The sequence below is a fragment of the Pimephales promelas genome, unplaced genomic scaffold (genome assembly GCF_988280905.1).
Source record: "Pimephales promelas unplaced genomic scaffold, fPimPro1.hap1.1 HAP1_SCAFFOLD_72, whole genome shotgun sequence".
In the NCBI taxonomy this organism is placed as follows: domain Eukaryota; kingdom Metazoa; phylum Chordata; class Actinopteri; order Cypriniformes; family Leuciscidae; genus Pimephales; species Pimephales promelas.
In genome coordinates, this window is record NW_028297307.1 from 57,501 (window position 1) to 62,500 (window position 5,000).

At 48.2% G+C, this 5,000-nt stretch overlaps 27 non-coding genes across 27 annotated transcripts in view; all 27 read right to left on the reverse strand.

Annotated features, from left to right (window-relative positions):
- Window positions 1–40: 40 nt before the first annotated feature.
- LOC148961132 (5S ribosomal RNA) lies at window positions 41–159 on the reverse strand. The gene has a single exon (XR_016154843.1). It is a non-coding gene; the product is annotated as a 5S ribosomal RNA (ribosomal RNA).
- A 63-nt stretch (window positions 160–222) lies between these two features.
- Window positions 223–341, reverse strand: LOC148961133 (5S ribosomal RNA). The gene has a single exon (XR_016154678.1). It is a non-coding gene; the product is annotated as a 5S ribosomal RNA (ribosomal RNA).
- A 63-nt stretch (window positions 342–404) lies between these two features.
- LOC148961134 (5S ribosomal RNA) lies at window positions 405–523 on the reverse strand. The gene has a single exon (XR_016154812.1). It is a non-coding gene; the product is annotated as a 5S ribosomal RNA (ribosomal RNA).
- A 63-nt stretch (window positions 524–586) lies between these two features.
- Window positions 587–705, reverse strand: LOC148961135 (5S ribosomal RNA). Its single transcript, XR_016154680.1, has one exon. It is a non-coding gene; the product is annotated as a 5S ribosomal RNA (ribosomal RNA).
- Window positions 706–768: 63 nt separating this feature from the next.
- LOC148961136 (5S ribosomal RNA) lies at window positions 769–887 on the reverse strand. The gene has a single exon (XR_016154681.1). It is a non-coding gene; the product is annotated as a 5S ribosomal RNA (ribosomal RNA).
- Window positions 888–950: 63 nt separating this feature from the next.
- LOC148961137 (5S ribosomal RNA) lies at window positions 951–1,069 on the reverse strand. The gene has a single exon (XR_016154783.1). It is a non-coding gene; the product is annotated as a 5S ribosomal RNA (ribosomal RNA).
- A 63-nt stretch (window positions 1,070–1,132) lies between these two features.
- On the reverse strand, window positions 1,133–1,251 carry LOC148961138 (5S ribosomal RNA). The gene has a single exon (XR_016154682.1). It is a non-coding gene; the product is annotated as a 5S ribosomal RNA (ribosomal RNA).
- Window positions 1,252–1,314: 63 nt separating this feature from the next.
- LOC148961139 (5S ribosomal RNA) lies at window positions 1,315–1,433 on the reverse strand. Its single transcript, XR_016154683.1, has one exon. It is a non-coding gene; the product is annotated as a 5S ribosomal RNA (ribosomal RNA).
- A 166-nt stretch (window positions 1,434–1,599) lies between these two features.
- Window positions 1,600–1,718, reverse strand: LOC148961140 (5S ribosomal RNA). Its single transcript, XR_016154684.1, has one exon. It is a non-coding gene; the product is annotated as a 5S ribosomal RNA (ribosomal RNA).
- A 63-nt stretch (window positions 1,719–1,781) lies between these two features.
- On the reverse strand, window positions 1,782–1,900 carry LOC148961141 (5S ribosomal RNA). Its single transcript, XR_016154685.1, has one exon. It is a non-coding gene; the product is annotated as a 5S ribosomal RNA (ribosomal RNA).
- Window positions 1,901–1,963: 63 nt separating this feature from the next.
- On the reverse strand, window positions 1,964–2,082 carry LOC148961142 (5S ribosomal RNA). The gene has a single exon (XR_016154686.1). It is a non-coding gene; the product is annotated as a 5S ribosomal RNA (ribosomal RNA).
- Window positions 2,083–2,145: 63 nt separating this feature from the next.
- On the reverse strand, window positions 2,146–2,264 carry LOC148961143 (5S ribosomal RNA). The gene has a single exon (XR_016154687.1). It is a non-coding gene; the product is annotated as a 5S ribosomal RNA (ribosomal RNA).
- A 63-nt stretch (window positions 2,265–2,327) lies between these two features.
- On the reverse strand, window positions 2,328–2,446 carry LOC148961144 (5S ribosomal RNA). Its single transcript, XR_016154803.1, has one exon. It is a non-coding gene; the product is annotated as a 5S ribosomal RNA (ribosomal RNA).
- Window positions 2,447–2,509: 63 nt separating this feature from the next.
- Window positions 2,510–2,628, reverse strand: LOC148961145 (5S ribosomal RNA). Its single transcript, XR_016154688.1, has one exon. It is a non-coding gene; the product is annotated as a 5S ribosomal RNA (ribosomal RNA).
- Window positions 2,629–2,691: 63 nt separating this feature from the next.
- LOC148961146 (5S ribosomal RNA) lies at window positions 2,692–2,810 on the reverse strand. Its single transcript, XR_016154689.1, has one exon. It is a non-coding gene; the product is annotated as a 5S ribosomal RNA (ribosomal RNA).
- Window positions 2,811–2,873: 63 nt separating this feature from the next.
- Window positions 2,874–2,992, reverse strand: LOC148961147 (5S ribosomal RNA). The gene has a single exon (XR_016154691.1). It is a non-coding gene; the product is annotated as a 5S ribosomal RNA (ribosomal RNA).
- Window positions 2,993–3,055: 63 nt separating this feature from the next.
- Window positions 3,056–3,174, reverse strand: LOC148961148 (5S ribosomal RNA). The gene has a single exon (XR_016154692.1). It is a non-coding gene; the product is annotated as a 5S ribosomal RNA (ribosomal RNA).
- A 169-nt stretch (window positions 3,175–3,343) lies between these two features.
- LOC148961149 (5S ribosomal RNA) lies at window positions 3,344–3,462 on the reverse strand. Its single transcript, XR_016154693.1, has one exon. It is a non-coding gene; the product is annotated as a 5S ribosomal RNA (ribosomal RNA).
- A 63-nt stretch (window positions 3,463–3,525) lies between these two features.
- Window positions 3,526–3,644, reverse strand: LOC148961150 (5S ribosomal RNA). The gene has a single exon (XR_016154585.1). It is a non-coding gene; the product is annotated as a 5S ribosomal RNA (ribosomal RNA).
- Window positions 3,645–3,707: 63 nt separating this feature from the next.
- LOC148961151 (5S ribosomal RNA) lies at window positions 3,708–3,826 on the reverse strand. The gene has a single exon (XR_016154784.1). It is a non-coding gene; the product is annotated as a 5S ribosomal RNA (ribosomal RNA).
- A 63-nt stretch (window positions 3,827–3,889) lies between these two features.
- On the reverse strand, window positions 3,890–4,008 carry LOC148961152 (5S ribosomal RNA). The gene has a single exon (XR_016154694.1). It is a non-coding gene; the product is annotated as a 5S ribosomal RNA (ribosomal RNA).
- Window positions 4,009–4,071: 63 nt separating this feature from the next.
- Window positions 4,072–4,190, reverse strand: LOC148961153 (5S ribosomal RNA). Its single transcript, XR_016154841.1, has one exon. It is a non-coding gene; the product is annotated as a 5S ribosomal RNA (ribosomal RNA).
- A 63-nt stretch (window positions 4,191–4,253) lies between these two features.
- LOC148961154 (5S ribosomal RNA) lies at window positions 4,254–4,372 on the reverse strand. Its single transcript, XR_016154844.1, has one exon. It is a non-coding gene; the product is annotated as a 5S ribosomal RNA (ribosomal RNA).
- A 63-nt stretch (window positions 4,373–4,435) lies between these two features.
- Window positions 4,436–4,554, reverse strand: LOC148961155 (5S ribosomal RNA). The gene has a single exon (XR_016154695.1). It is a non-coding gene; the product is annotated as a 5S ribosomal RNA (ribosomal RNA).
- A 63-nt stretch (window positions 4,555–4,617) lies between these two features.
- Window positions 4,618–4,736, reverse strand: LOC148961156 (5S ribosomal RNA). The gene has a single exon (XR_016154814.1). It is a non-coding gene; the product is annotated as a 5S ribosomal RNA (ribosomal RNA).
- Window positions 4,737–4,799: 63 nt separating this feature from the next.
- LOC148961157 (5S ribosomal RNA) lies at window positions 4,800–4,918 on the reverse strand. The gene has a single exon (XR_016154697.1). It is a non-coding gene; the product is annotated as a 5S ribosomal RNA (ribosomal RNA).
- A 63-nt stretch (window positions 4,919–4,981) lies between these two features.
- Window positions 4,982–5,000, reverse strand: part of LOC148961158 (5S ribosomal RNA) — a 119-nt gene continuing 100 nt past the window's right edge. The window contains exon 1 of the ribosomal RNA XR_016154698.1: window positions 4,982–5,000. This exon is cut by the window's right edge and continues 100 nt beyond it. This is a non-coding gene — a ribosomal RNA (5S ribosomal RNA).

The window sequence follows — 5,000 nt, forward strand, 5'->3', positions numbered from 1 at the left end:
TATTTGAATGGTTAGAACATTAGGGTAGTAAACTACATAAAGCTTACAGCACCTGGTATTCCCAGGCGGTCTCCCATCCAAGTACTAACCAGGCCCGACCCTGCTTAGCTTCCGAGATCAGACGAGTTCGGGCGTTCTCAAGGTGGTATGGTCGTAAGCGAAATCTCCTGCCAAAATTGGGCTATTTGAATGGTTAGAACATTAGGGTAGTAAACTACATAAAGCTTACAGCACCTGGTATTCCCAGGCGGTCTCCCATCCAAGTACTAACCAGGCCCGACCCTGCTTAGCTTCCGAGATCAGACGAGTTCGGGCGTTCTCAAGGTGGTATGGCCGTAAGCGAAATCTGCTGCCAAAATTGGGCTATTTGAATGGTTAGAACATTAGGGTAGTAAACTATGTAAAGCTTACAGCACCTGGTATTCCCAGGCGGTCTCCCATCCAAGTACTAACCAGGCCCGACCCTGCTTAGCTTCCGAGACCAGACGAGTTCGGGCGTTCTCAAGGTGGTATGGCCGTAAGCGAAATCTGCTGCCAAAATTGGGCTATTTGAATGGTTAGAACATTAGGGTAGTAAACTATGTAAAGCTTACAGCACCTGGTATTCCCAGGCGGTCTCCCATCCAAGTACTAACCAGGCCCGACCCTGCTTAGCTTCCGAGATCAGACGAGTTCGGGCGTTCTCAAGGTGGTATGGCCGTAAGCGAAATCTGCTGCCAAAATTGGGCTATTTGAATGGTTAGAACATTAGGGTAGTAAACTATATAAAGCTTACAGCACCTGGTATTCCCAGGCGGTCTCCCATCCAAGTACTAACCAGGCCCGACCCTGCTTAGCTTCCGAGATCAGACGAGTTCGGGCGTTCTCAAGGTGGTATGGCCGTAAGCGAAATCTGCTGCCAAAATTGGGCTATTTGAATGGTTAGAACATTAGGGTAGTAAACTACATAAAGCTTACAGCACCTGGTATTCCCAGGCGGTCTCCCATCCAAGTACTAACCAGGCCCGACCCAGCTTAGCTTCCGAGATCAGACGAGTTCGGGCGTTTTCAAGGTGGTATGGCCGTAAGCGAAATCTGCTGCCAAAATTGGGCTATTTGAATGGTTAGAACATTAGGGTAGTAAACTACATAAAGCTTACAGCACCTGGTATTCCCAGGCGGTCTCCCATCCAAGTACTAACCAGGCCCGACCCTGCTTAGCTTCCGAGATCAGACGAGTTCGGGCGTTCTCAAGGTGGTATGGCCGTAAGCGAAATCTGCTGCCAAAATTGGGCTATTTGAATGGTTAGAACATTAGGGTAGTAAACTACATAAAGCTTACAGCACCTGGTATTCCCAGGCGGTCTCCCATCCAAGTACTAACCAGGCCCGACCCTGCTTAGCTTCCGAGATCAGACGAGTTCGGGCGTTCTCAAGGTGGTATGGCCGTAAGCGAAATCTGCAGCCAAAATTGGGCTATTTGAAGAAGAAAAAAAAGAGACTCTTTCAGGCTTTCTGAAGAAACTGAGAGACTATTTCAGGAATTTTGAGGGGGAAAAAGACAATTTAGGATTTTTGAAACATTTCATTGACTCTTTTTTTTTTTTTTTTAAACAATAAAGCTTACAGCACCTGGTATTCCCAGGCGGTCTCCCATCCAAGTACTAACCAGGCCCGACCCTGCTTAGCTTCCGAGATCAGACGAGTTCGGGCGTTCTCAAGGTGGTATGGCCGTAAGCAAAATCTGCTGCCAAAATTGGGCTATTTGAATGGTTAGAACATTAGGGTAGTAAACTACATAAAGCTTACAGCACCTGGTATTCCCAGGCGGTCTCCCATCCAAGTACTAACCAGGCCCGACCCTGCTTAGCTTCCGAGATCAGACGAGTTCGGGCGTTCTCAAGGTGGTATGGCCGTAAGCAAAATCTGCTGCCAAAATTGGGCTATTTGAATGGTTAGAACATTAGGGTAGTAAACTACATAAAGCTTACAGCACCTGGTATTCCCAGGCGGTCTCCCATCCAAGTACTAACCAGGCCCGACCCTGCTTAGCTTCCGAGATCAGACGAGTTCGGGCGTTCTCAAGGTGGTATGGCCGTAAGCGAAATCTGCTGCCAAAATTGGGCTATTTGAATGGTTAGAACATTAGGGTAGTAAACTACATAAAGCTTACAGCACCTGGTATTCCCAGGCGGTCTCCCATCCAAGTACTAACCAGGCCCGACCCTGCTTAGCTTCCGAGATCAGACGAGTTCGGGCGTTCTCAAGGTGGTATGGCCGTAAGCGAAATCTGCTGCCAAAATTGGGCTATTTGAATGGTTAGAACATTAGGGTAGTAAACTACATAAAGCTTACAGCACCTGGTATTCCCAGGCGGTCTCCCAACCAAGTACTAACCAGGCCCGACCCTGCTTAGCTTCCGAGATCAGACGAGTTCGGGCGTTCTCAAGGTGGTATGGCCGTAAGCGAAATCTGCTGCCAAAATTGGGCTATTTGAATGGTTAGAACATTAGGGTAGTAAACTACATAAAGCTTACAGCACCTGGTATTCCCAGGCGGTCTCCCATCCAAGTACTAACCAGGCCCGACCCTGCTTAGCTTCCGAGATCAGACGAGTTCGGGCGTTCTCAAGGTGGTATGGCCGTAAGCGAAATCTGCTGCCAAAATTGGGCTATTTGAATGGTTAGAACATTAGGGTAGTAAACTACATAAAGCTTACAGCACCTGGTATTCCCAGGCGGTCTCCCATCCAAGTACTAACCAGGCCCGACCCTGCTTAGCTTCCGAGATCAGACGAGTTCGGGCGTTCTCAAGGTGGTATGGCCGTAAGCGAAATCTGCTGCCAAAATTGGGCTATTTGAATGGTTAGAACATTAGGGTAGTAAACTACATAAAGCTTACAGCACCTGGTATTCCCAGGCGGTCTCCCATCCAAGTACTAACCAGGCCCGACCCTGCTTAGCTTCCGAGATCAGACGAGTTCGGGCGTTCTCAAGGTGGTATGGCCGTAAGCGAAATCTGCTGCCAAAATTGGGCTATTTGAATGGTTAGAACATTAGGGTAGTAAACTACATAAAGCTTACAGCACCTGGTATTCCCAGGCGGTCTCCCATCCAAGTACTAACCAGGCCCGACCCTGCTTAGCTTCCGAGATCAGACGAGTTCGGGCGTTCTCAAGGTGGTATGGCCGTAAGCGAAATCTGCTGCCAAAATTGGGCTATTTGAAGAAGAAAAAAAAGAGACTCTTTCAGGCTTTCTGAAGAAACTGAGAGACTATTTCAGGAATTTTGAGGGGAAAAAAGACAATTTAGGATTTTTGAAACATTTCATTGACTCTTTTTTTTTTTTTTTTTTTAAACAATAAAGCTTACAGCACCTGGTATTCCCAGGCGGTCTCCCATCCAAGTACTAACCAGGCCCGACCCTGCTTAGCTTCCGAGATCAGACGAGTTCGGGCGTTCTCAAGGTGGTATGGCCGTAAGCGAAATCTGTTGCCAAAATTGGGCTATTTGAATGGTTAGAACATTAGGGTTGTAAACTACATAAAGCTTACAGCACCTGGTATTCCCAGGCGGTCTCCCATCCAAGTACTAACCAGGCCCGACCCTGCTTAGCTTCCGAGATCAGACGAGTTCGGGCGTTTTCAAGGTGGTATGGCCGTAAGCGAAATCTGCTGCCAAAATTGGGCTATTTGAATGGTTAGAACATTAGGGTAGTAAACTACATAAAGCTTACAGCACCTGGTATTCCCAGGCGGTCTCCCATCCAAGTACTAACCAGGCCCGACCCAGCTTAGCTTCCGAGATCAGACGAGTTCGGGCGTTTTCAAGGTGGTATGGCCGTAAGCGAAATCTGCTGCCAAAATTGGGCTATTTGAATGGTTAGAACATTAGGGTAGTAAACTACATAAAGCTTACAGCACCTGGTATTCCCAGGCGGTCTCCCATCCAAGTACTAACCAGGCCCGACCCTGCTTAGCTTCCGAGATCAGACGAGTTCGGGCGTTCTCAAGGTGGTATGGCCGTAAGCGAAATCTGCTGCCAAAATTGGGCTATTTGAATGGTTAGAACATTAGGGTAGTAAACTACATAAAGCTTACAGCACCTGGTATTCCCAGGCGGTCTCCCATCCAAGGACTAACCAGGCCCGACCCTGCTTAGCTTCCGAGATCAGACGAGTTCGGGCGTTCTCAAGGTGGTATGGCCGTAAGCGAAATCTGCTGCCAAAATTGGGCTATTTGAATGGTTAGAACATTAGGGTAGTAAACTACATAAAGCTTACAGCACCTGGTATTCCCAGGCGGTCTCCCATCCAAGTACTAACCAGGCCCGACCCTGCTTAGCTTCCGAGATCAGACGAGTTCGGGCGTTCTCAAGGTGGTATGGTCGTAAGCGAAATCTCCTGCCAAAATTGGGCTATTTGAATGGTTAGAACATTAGGGTAGTAAACTACATAAAGCTTACAGCACCTGGTATTCCCAGGCGGTCTCCCATCCAAGTACTAACCAGGCCCGACCCTGCTTAGCTTCCGAGATCAGACGAGTTCGGGCGTTCTCAAGGTGGTATGGCCGTAAGCGAAATCTGCTGCCAAAATTGGGCTATTTGAATGGTTAGAACATTAGGGTAGTAAACTATGTAAAGCTTACAGCACCTGGTATTCCCAGGCGGTCTCCCATCCAAGTACTAACCAGGCCCGACCCTGCTTAGCTTCCGAGACCAGACGAGTTCGGGCGTTCTCAAGGTGGTATGGCCGTAAGCGAAATCTGCTGCCAAAATTGGGCTATTTGAATGGTTAGAACATTAGGGTAGTAAACTATGTAAAGCTTACAGCACCTGGTATTCCCAGGCGGTCTCCCATCCAAGTACTAACCAGGCCCGACCCTGCTTAGCTTCCGAGATCAGACGAGTTCGGGCGTTCTCAAGGTGGTATGGCCGTAAGCGAAATCTGCTGCCAAAATTGGGCTATTTGAATGGTTAGAACATTAGGGTAGTAAACTATATAAAGCTTACAGCACCTGGTAT